Source organism: Aegilops tauschii, chromosome 5 (genome assembly GCF_002575655.3).
Source record: "Aegilops tauschii subsp. strangulata cultivar AL8/78 chromosome 5, Aet v6.0, whole genome shotgun sequence".
In the NCBI taxonomy this organism is placed as follows: domain Eukaryota; kingdom Viridiplantae; phylum Streptophyta; class Magnoliopsida; order Poales; family Poaceae; genus Aegilops; species Aegilops tauschii.
The window spans coordinates 402392967-402404600 of NC_053039.3; positions in this window are offsets into that span (position 1 = coordinate 402392967).

Consider the following 11634-nt stretch of genomic DNA (forward strand, 5'->3'; position numbering starts at 1 on the left):
TTGCGCGCAGTGGCGGAGCCATGAAAAATAAATGAGCTAGGGGGCCAAGCATTGCTAATCCTTTACGAGGAGGGTCAATTCATGAACTTAAACCCTTTTTAGCAGCAATTGTCTAATGATCACATTCATATTAACCTCGATATACAGTGATGTTAGGGGGGAGGGGGGCAGGGCCCTTACTGCCCCTGTCTTCGCCATTGTGCACGCGTCTGAGAGATGAAGCGGAAGGAATGGATGATGAGAGGGGGACGTTGGATATATAATTAATGTGAGTGTATTAGCTATATATGTTAATCCTATATAGAGAGGTATAGATTGATCGATGTGGACGTGGGAAAGAGGGTGAGACCTCACTGGATATATCGATTGATCGGTTTATGTGGAAAACTATGAAAGACCTAGCTATATACACACATACATAGAGGAACATCGATCGTTGCGCATGCACGCGTGAGAGATAGAGAATGCCCGATATGATGGAGAGGGGGATGTGTGTGGGTGTGTGCCTTCATGGGAGACCGACCTGAAGAAAAAGATTGTATGCGTGCGATGGATAATGCCGACTGGTAGTGTGTGTGCATGCATGCACGAGAGAAAGTTAGTGGTACAATTATAAAGAGAAGACTACTGTGTGGGTGTAAAAGAATAGGTGAGGTCATAATCAATGTAAAGTTGAATTCAAATATTTGAATAAGAGATCCTGATGTTTGAAACCCATGCATGCATGAATATAACGAAGATCTGCGCGGTGTGGTTTGGAAACGAGCATGTTGTAATGTATACACATTGAACAAGGTCAGACTGATTTGAATTTGAGATACCGATGGCAGACATCATTTGGCCACGTCGCATCCGTGCATGGACACACTATTCTAATTGGAGATGATGGGCGGCTTTCGCATCACATATCTATATCTATACCCCTATATATATATATATATTATATTTTATATTTTTTTATATTGTGTGCGGGTAACTTTAACTTTGAAAGATGGTCGTTGGATGAGGCGAATCCGATGGTCCAAAGATGGCAAATTTGAGCACTACTGGCCGTTGGATATCATCTAGATTCCACCAGATTTCGCCACATGTATAATCTAGAAGACTCCATGGTTGAACTTAAGCATAATGCACAAACATCAAAACACAAGCACTTCTTATTTGTTCTAGAATCTTCCGTATCAGAATTGCCCAAATGTTTTTCTACATGATTTGCCATTATTTATTTTTACTTTATGTCTTACGACGCACAATTCCATGAATCTTAAAATAGATTAGCTTTCTTATAAAAACTAGATGATTTTGAATGAAATAAACTATAAGAATTAAACGAACATCTACATCATGCATATATGACTCAAAGCTTGCATGCTATAATGTGGTATTTATTCATAATTTGGTTGCCAAATCTCATGCGTGCAATGCACGTGTACCTTACTCTAGTCTAAATGGTGTTTGTGTGTGTGTTGTGCGTGTTGAGGTGCAAATTGTTCTTTTTTTGGTACATGTTAAGCTTGTTCTTCCGAAATTTCAAGCCGCGCCTTGTTATGCCAAAAATTCAAGCTAGCGTCTCTGTCTATCGTGCTGCGAAACTCCCGCCTCTTCAACCCGCGCCTTGTTAGCCCGAAATATTTAAGATATATCTTTTTCTCGTTGTGCTCCGACAACTCCCTCCATCTCAACCCGCGCCTTGCTATTCCGAAATTACAACGCGCGCGAAGACTCCCACCTCCTGTGAAATCCCGACACGTGAAATGCCCGTGGTACCCTTGAACCAAAAGAACCGCCTCAAATCGGTGGGGGTACTTTCGTAACTTACCCCACATTTCGGACAAGCGCGTCTCTAAGCTATGGTTCCCCACTGCCATCCCATCCGCCCACCCATTCGTACACCGAGGCCGCGAAAACCCGCGACGAAACCCCACACCCTGCTCCGTCCGCCACCCAGCCGGAGCCTCTTCCCCGACGACGTCGTCCACAGCAACACCTCGACGTCCCTCATCCACCGTACCGGATGAGGATCCGTCGTCGATCTCATCGTCTCGCCGGTTCAGCCACCCCGCCCTCCACCTCCAAGGAGCTGCCCCGACGTTCCCCTCGTCTTTCGCGCCACCTCCATTCCCACACCACCGTCTTCACCTGCACCACCAGAAGAGCATCATCATCACCATTTCCTTGGATGAAGCTGCGGCCTAATCGGCGCCACCAAAGAGGTTGTACACTAATCGCCGCATTTTCTACTTGATTCGATCTCACGGTGCTGCCGGCGCTCGGTCCCGAGCCGACACGGCGCGACTCCATCCACGGCAGCGTCGCCGGCCACTTCCTCCACGGCGTCGCTCTCTCGGCGGCGACGTCCACATCAGTAGGAGCTGCTGCTGCTTTAGCTCTCGCTCGCGCTGCTGCTCTGCTCTTGCTCTCGGTCCCCTGCCTGGTCTGCTCTTGCTATTGCTCTTGCTCGCGCTGCTGCTCTCGCTCTTGCTCTTGCTTGCGATGCTGCTCTGATTTAGCTACACTTCAGTCGACTGAATCGACTTTTGGGTCAGTCAATTTTCAGGGGGTGGGGGGGGGCTCACCGGGGTGAAGGAAGAACCAGCCGCAGCGGGGAGGGGGGCTCGCCAGAGAGGTACCCCACTATCTATCTTAGGGTTCAGGATGGGGGCGGTGGTCACCGGCGGTGGCGGAGCGTTGGCAGTGCGGTGGCATGGAGATCGCCGGAGAAAAAGCTCGACACGGGGGGGGGGGGGGCCTAGAGGGAGGCCGGGGCGGCGGCGGACCGGCGGTGGGGAGTGTTTTCGGGGCGGGCGGGGCGGCGCACCGCCGGCCGCGGGCGGCGGGGGGCTGCTGTTTGGCCGGTGGTGGCTGGCGGCTCAGGGGGGTGGAGGTTGAAGATGAACCGCAGGCCCTTGATTTCGTATCCAATGGCTGCAAAATCGACTGACCAGAGATGAAAAAGTCAGTCGACCGACGTGTAGCCTCACCTTGCTAGTGCGTTCAGTTTCGACAACAAAATTCAGTTTCGACAGCAAAATTCAGTTTCGACAGTTAAGTTCAGTTTCGACAGTTAAGTTCAGTTTCGACAGTTAAATTCAGTTTCGACAGTTAAGTTCAGAGATGAGCGGCTGATGTATTTTACATCTAGCACTTTGTGGTTATGTATTTTACGTCATGTATTGGAGATGCTATTAGAATTCCACTCAGGTTAACGTTGTTCGTTGTCTCTCTTGTCCTGCTTCAGCCTCGACGTCGTACAACTCACCGGAGCTGCTCCAACGACGAAACCCTCCATCACAGCGGAGCAGTACCTCGGGCTCCATCTCCAGACGCCTAAGATCTTCTTCCCCTCCTCCGACAGCCAAGTCAGCCGGAGCATCCTCATCGGCCAACCCAATCACGCTGAGATCGACATGGCTTCGCCAAAGAGGTTGTACACTTGTTGCATCTCTTTTTTACTCTACATGTTATATATATTGTCCACTAAGCACTCGTAGTAACGGGAAATACGATTATTTTATCCTACTATATGACAAGTAGTGAGGTACCAGGCAACTTAGCTATCCGTGAAGGACTCTCTTGAACGCCATCATTATTTATCTCTACGCGTTTGAGCTGTGCATTTGTCGATGGGCCTGGGAGTTGAGCTAGTATGGCAGTGGCCTGGGTCCAAAGTAATAGAAGTAGCACAAAAACATTTTTTTAGTGTAGGATTTTCCTTGCTCAAGCCTGCCTACTAGAATCGCCAGTGCTTGAAAGGAAAAGTGAATGAAAAACATCGGAATTGGAAAGTTTCCTATGGTACTACTTTTCATGAATTTGGTGCAAAGGAATGGAGCAAAGGAAAACTGTAGGATTTGTTCCTTTAGTGTCTCCTTGAAAGAAAAACCGTAGGAATTCTAATTTCCACTTCTCCTCCTTTTCATATTCCTATTCATCAAGCACAAGACTAAGAGATAGTAGCATAATAGCATTATAACTGTACATTTTCTTGTGGTTTGACTTAATCTCACCATGCTTTTTTGCATCCTATGATCTTCCAATTGTTGTGAATCAAACACCCAGATTGGCAGAAATCCTGTGTTTTTAAATTCTCTGTTTTGCACGTGCATTCCTATCCTATTCCTGTCTATTTCCTATCCCTGCATTGTTAGAATCCTCAAATTCAAACAAGCCCTTACTCAATTACTTCTGTTACAGATATGTGTCAAAGAAAACCTTGTGTGGTTTGTCCTGCTCCTGCGGCGCTGTGTTCCACCCCAGCTCAGCTGCTCCAACGACGGAAGGGTTCACCACAGTAGGGATCCGCTCTCCAGACTATCTTTCGCCGCCTCAAATCTTCTTCCCCGCCGCCGGCAGCCACGGCAACTGCATTACCATCGTCAACTGAGCAGATGACCTTGAGGACTACACGGGTCCGCAAGAGAGGTCGCACTCTTCCGTGTCTGCTTACGTTATGCGTCGCTTAATATGATGACATGCTACATTATCGTCGTGTTCACCTATTAGACTCCGAGTCAGGTCCAAACTAATGCTGAAACTTGAGTTTTTAAATGGTTGTGGGGTACATATTGGGGCAGGAATCAGTACTATTTGTCTACTATCTGGTTAATCTCCGGTGTCTACTATGAGTTTCATGTTGGGTGCAAACAAACATTAAAGGAGCCATTATCTGTATTTTTTAACTAAAGCTATTATCTGCCTGCTATCATTGGTTTTGGGTCTATCCACAGTTTGCTACCATCACTCTGGATTTGTGCATGCACTCCTTACATAATCTCACTATGTTTTATTCCTATGCATGCCAGTTATTGTACACAATGGAACTGATCATGTAGAGCAAAAGAGACGAGCCTTGCCTGGCAATAAAATTTCATGCAGATGTCGTTCCATGGTGGGCGCAAAGGCAGCCCCCCTCCACCCATTTCGGATCGTAATCAAGAGGAAGATAACTGTTCCGAGGGGGATTCAGAAGGAGAAGACCACTCCTATTTACCCCATGAGGTCTTCGCTCTAACTTGGCATGCTGATGTTGGTAATATCATGCATATGGTGCCTTGCATTGCTTACTGTATACATTAAAGATGTCATCTGCTTAGTTTAGACATGCTTTGTGTCAATGCCATCTGTTTAGTTTCTTTATCATATATGTGAATCATGCAATGCCATCTTGTCTAGCCAGGCATCATATATGTGAATTTTGCAATGCCACCCTGGTTAGCCAGTCATCTTATATGTGAATTATATCATGCCATCATTTTTTATTATGTGTTAAATTTGTCAACAATTTTAGTACATCAATTACTCTTCGTGTGCATCAGCCATTCGGCACGGTCATGGAAAAATCTGGAGCGGAAACAAGGTCTTCGGAGCGGAAACAAGGTCTTCAGGGCAGACAATGCTATCTGACGAAGCGCATGTCTTGCTGGTTACCAATAGCTCCTCAGAGGAGGATTCAGAGACAGATGACCAGTCATATTCCCCCCCGAGGTGCATGCCCTAACTTGGCAGGGTTATGTTGCTCATATCGTGCGTATGGTATCTTGCATTGCTATGTCATTTGCTTAGTTTAGACATGCTTTGTGTGAATGCCACCTGTTTAGTGTCTAATTACCATATATGTGAATTATGCAATGCCATCTTGTTGCAAGACATTATATATGTGAATTATGCAATGTTATCTTGTTGCAAGGCATTATGTATGTGAATTATGCAATGCCATGCTGTTTAGGCAAGCGTCATATATGTGAATTATATCATGCCGTTCTTTTTTTGTATTTCTCATTGCTTTTGTCGACAATGTTTGTATATTCAACTGCTCTTCCTCTACATTAGCCATTTGAATTGGTGATGGAGAAATTTGGAGTGAAAACAAGGTCTTCAGAGCAGACAATGCTACCTGCTGAAGCAGATATCTTGCTGGTTACAGATAGCTCTTCAGAGGTAGATGACCAATCCTATTATCCCCCTGAGGTGTATGCTCAAACTTGGCAAGGTTATATTACTCATATAATGCATATGTTGTATTGCAATGCTTAGTTTTTACATCATATACACAATATTGAATGCCATCTCCTTAGTTGGCACATAATATATGCGATTGCCCTCTGCTCACTTCCTTAGTATATAAATCATATATTTGAATTATGTCATGCCATGATGTTTACATAGACAGCATGTATCTGAATTATGGCATGCCAACCCATTTTCTAAAGACATAATATAGTTATATCATCTCATCTTGTTTACATAGTCATCATATTTTAAATTATGTCATTCTATCCGTGAATTATATCATGCCATCATGTTTCCATCGACGGCATGTTTCTGATTTATGGCATGCCAACCAATTTAATAGACACATCGTATAGTTATATCATGTCATCCTGTTTACATAGTCATCATATTTTGAAGTATGTCATTATATCCTGTTTAGTTAGCCATCATACATGTGAAATTGTGTCATGCTATCCTGTTTAATTAGCCATCATATATGTGAAATTATGTCCTGCTATTCTGTTTGCTTAGACAACATAAATGTGAATATTTCATGCCCTGTTTTCTTCCCTACTATCCATTGCACCTGTCTATCTTACAATGTCTGTACATTCAATTACTTTTCTTGTTTATCAGCCATTTCAATTGGAGGGAGTGATGGCACTGTGGGAGTAAAAACACGGTCTTCGGAAAAGATCGTGCTACCTGTCGATGCAGATAGAACCACGGTTGTACTTGCCCAAGAACCAGCCCCACCACGCATAACCCACACTCATGCAGATTGTACCCCTACCCAGTTGGACAGAGAACCAGCTACACCCCTTCTAACCCCAACCCCAGCAGATAGACACCCAGTTCCCGTTGACACAGCACCGTCTCCACCACAGAGCACCCAAACACGAGCAGTTAGTAAGGCAACTGCAGTGCCCAAATCACGAGGACCACCACTCCAAACCCGAAGTCAACGCTTAAAGCAGAAGAAGAATTGTTCTCAGGTCAGGTTCCGTAGCTATGGTTCATACTACTTTGCTCTTGCATCATTGTATTTACTGATACCAACTAATTTCAAATTTGAAGGATGCAATTGAAACTCCAATGGCACAACAGGTATGTTTTAAACCTGTTTCTTCAACGTGTTTGGCTGTTTGCTGTTGTAACTTGCTCTATGTTGATTTTAGTTTCAATTGAATAAACAGTTATGTTCTCATGCCATGCACATTACAAGTGTTGTTATTGCTTTTTAGTTTCCCATACTTATATTCTGTCTATGCTGCTTTGTCTTAAATAGATATGATTCGAACTGTATCTATCTTGATTTGGCAACATAAACTAGAATGATATAGACCATACAGTGACCATACTATATAGATATATGTTTGTTTCATGCTGTTATCCTGTCCACCTTACTACTGAACTGGTTTACCAAAATGAGTTTCATATACTACATTGTAAACCCGAGATGTGTTTGTTTGTTTATCTTTTAGAACGCGGATAAAATATTGGAGAAGAGTACCCTGTTATGCAATGGTAAAGAAAGTAATGCAGATAAGGTTCAAGATAGTGAGACATCCCTGTTGGTCTCCAAGAAAGCTGATAAAAACTATATTGAAGACACTGAGACAACCCCAAAGTCCTGTCTTGATGTAGTGTTCGAGTTACTGGCTACCACTGCTGGCACCAGCTCTTCGAACTCGTTGCCTGAATCAGTTCGACTTCTTGAGTCTCAACTTCAAGTTGAAAGACATCGATCAGATGTTATGCGACAGGAAGCCGAAGGACTGAGGAAGTCCCTGCAGAATTCAGATACATACTTTCTGGTGCAACAGCAAGCGCTGGAGGACTTAAGCGCCAAACAAGAGAAAGTTAATAAGCTTGCTAAGCATCTTGCCAGCATTATGGGTACCCAGGATATTGTTTCTTGAGCTCTTCTGAAGTGGTTTCAGTTCTGGACTTGTTTTGCTGCGGCGTTTATATGCTACTGTGTTCCCTATATTTGCACGGGTGGCGAACTTTGATGCCCAGTGGATGTAATATGTGTAATAGCCGTGATAGCCTAGTGTAAGTTGCTTTCTTATTTATTTCCTTGTTGTCTTGTTTATTTGTTTGCTTGTAGTCAGTGCAGTTCTTTTTCTGCGGTTTGCTAGTGGCTGCAATAACCTATTTTTTAAAACTAGGCCACAATAACCATGGGCTAATATTTACTGTAGTGACACTGGGCCTCCTACGGGCCGTAGAAACAGTGGGCCTTCTGTGGGCCTGTAGAAATAGTGGGCCTTCTGCGGGCCGTAGAAACAGTGGGCCTTCTACGGGCCGTAGAAATAGTGGGCCTTCTACGGGCCGTAGAAACAATGGGCCTTCTACGGGCCGTATCATCAATGGGCCTTATACGGGCCGTATGATCGATTGGCCAAACATGGGCCAAACAGACCCCATTCTGGCCGTAAACGGGCTAGAGTTGGAATCGTCCGTTCATGGGCCGACCATAACAGGCCATCGTTAATAGGCCGTATTTGATGACGCTATGAAAACGGCCCAACGTATTAACGGACCACAAACGGGCCGACTGCAACCACGGGCTGAATTTGGCCCACAAGCAGAAAATGACAGTAACGGGCCGTAAGTAAACGAATGTTGGAAAATAGCCCAAGAATAAATGGGCTCTGAGAAGGCCGAAAGATAACATGGGATGGAAACGGCCCAACGGAATAACGGGCCGTTAATGGGTATAAAGTGATACACTGTTCTTTACGAGCCAGTTTCACCACGGGCCGTTAATGGGTGTAAAGTGATACACTGTTCATTACGGGCCAGTTTCACCACGGGTCGTTAATAGGCCAAGAGTTACATAGGGCCTCATATGAGCCGAAAGACGTCATGGGCCATACATGGGCCAGAAGTGAAAATGAGCTGGAATCATATTGGATGGCCCAGATGACGCTACTGGGCCTAATTCGAATAGGGCGTAACAGGCCTTGGGTTAGCGGGCTGTAAATGGGCTATATGCGAACAGGCCTTTAACAGGCTTTCCATGGGCCGGCCCGCCACCTTTTGACCAAGTCAAACGGGCCAGCCTTTTCACAGGAATGGGCCTCTGTTGGGCCGTGCCACGTGTCGACGTATCATAGGCGCCTTCTGTCCAAGGAGTGGATGATATCTGTCCCAGCGATGAGCCGATCGACACGTGTTTCCTCCAGCCAATGATGATTTTACACGTGGAAAATCCCCATTGGTCGGGGCTGTTAACGGGTTATCGGATCCAAAACCCGACCCGATAGCTTAACGGCGTTCCGTTACGGTGGATGCCACGTGTCGGTCACCCTTGACGAAAGCACTTCTGTGACGCGCGATTTATCGTCATGGAAGTGGACACTTCCGTGATGATAATTTTGGTAATGTCATGGAACACTTCTACGACAGCACATGTATGACTATCTTGATTTTGTCATAAATTTGTCATGGATGTACATGCATGACAAAAAACGCGACCTACTGTGACAAACACGTATCATCACGGAAGTGTATTTTTTTGTAGTGGGATGAGGGTGTTTGGTAGGCCACTGCGGTCAAATGCGAACATGGCAGCGGCCCGGACGTCCGAAAAGCCCCCCACTTTGTCTTCGGTTTGCGGAAAATAGTGCGTACGGACCGCCGAGCGGGCCGATACATGACCACGTTGGATGGCAAAACATGTCCGGACCGCGCGATTTGGACAATTCCGTGGGGTTTGAGGATCACTGTTGGAGATTCCCTTAATTTTCAGAAAATAGTTTAGGGAGTAAAGAGGCTGAATCTTGATACTTTAGGGTGTTATAAACGAACTTTAACTCACAAACATGGGACCTCCTATATGACGCTCTCTGCAGCAAAGAGTCCGCATTTCGCATAGGCAAGCCTCTGACTGGGCTGGCCCATGAAGGTATGAGTACTATAGCTAAAAAATAACGGCCGTCGGGGGATTCGAACACAGGATCACGGGCTATTCACAACATGGTACTATGGTTGAGCTAGCAGTCGCAAATGGTCATATTGCAATGCCAAACCTCAAGAACCAAGCAACAGGGCAGAATCGAATTATTTTTGGAATTTCAAAAAGTAAATTGTTTTTGAAAAAAATTGACTGTTCTAGGAAACGAAACACTTTCCAAATTTTTTGAAAAAATTTAAAAAAAAAATTTAGTTTGAAAAATGGACATTTGTTGAACATCATGAACATTTTTTTGAATCGGGAGTATTTTCTAAAATTCCAAACCAAAATTTGGAAACATGAACTTATCTTGAAACTCAGACAAAATTTGAATTTGTGAACACTTTCTGAAAGGAACATATTTTGAAACTCTCGAAAAAAATGAAAAATGAAACTGGTGAATATTTTTTTAATTTGTGAATAATTTCAGGAAACACGATTATTTTTTGAAATCTGGAACATATTTTGAAACTCTAAAATTTTGAACAAAAAATTCCGAACAATTTTTTGAAAAATAAACACATTTTTTGAAATTCCCAACCGGACGAATGAACAATTTTTGAAAACCCAAACAGTTTTAAATTTGCAATGTTTTTAACACACAAACAATTTGCTAAATTTCCAAATAATATTTGAAAACATGAACTTCTTTAAAATAAAAATAAAATTGAAAAATAAAAGAAAGAGAAAACGAAAAATAAAGAAAAAAGAAAGAAGAAAAAAATAGAAAAAGAATTTTTTTTAAAGAAACAGGAAAACCCATAACCGGGTGGCTAGCTGTGGAAAAATGGGCCGGCCCATTTCTAAAGCAGCGGGGGGTTCGCCTGTTGCGTTCGAAATCACTAATTGAGGGGAGCAACTAGTTGACGAGCGCTCCTTCGGGAGCCTCAGAACGATCAACGCCACTTGACGCGCTCTTAGTCATTCGCCACCTGTCGCACTCTGGTTGCTCCCTCCGGATTTTTTTCGCACGCGTTTTCGGCTTTTAAACGTTTTGTCTGGTTTTCCACCGGTCTTCTAGCTTTTGGATAAAAAAATTTGAAAAAAATTATTTTTGCGAAAAACACGTTTTTTTGCGAGATTCGTGGTTTTGCTTTCGCGAGAGTCACGGCCATGCCTCTCGAAAACGAAAAAATGGGTTTTTCTTTTGCGAGAGTCACGGTTTTGCTTCCGCGAGAGGCATGGTTGTGCTTTTGCGAGGGTCACAGCCATGCCTCTCGGAAACGAAAAAAACGCATTTTCTGTTTTATTTCTTTCGCGAGAGTCACGCTTTTGCTTTCGCGAGAGGCACGTTTGTGCTTTCGCGAGAGTCACGGCCGTGCCTCTCGAAAACGAAAAAAAAACACATTTTTCTTTTTGTCCTTTCACGAGAGTCACGATTTTGCTTCCACGAGAGGCATGGTTGTGCTTCCGCGAGAAGCATAGACGTGTCTCGTCGAAAACGAAAAAAAAGAGTTTTTTCTTTGTTTTTTCTTTTGCGAGAGTCACAGTTTGCTTTCACGAGAGGCACGGTTGTGATTTCGTGAGAGGCACAGGCGTGCCTCTTTCAGAAAGAGAAAAAACCCGTGCTCCTAGTTCAGTTTATTCGTCTGTTTTTTTTAGTGAAAAAAAGTTCATCAAAATCTACCAACATGGGATCAAGTTTTAAAGATCTCGACGCGAGGAATCCAACGGTGAAA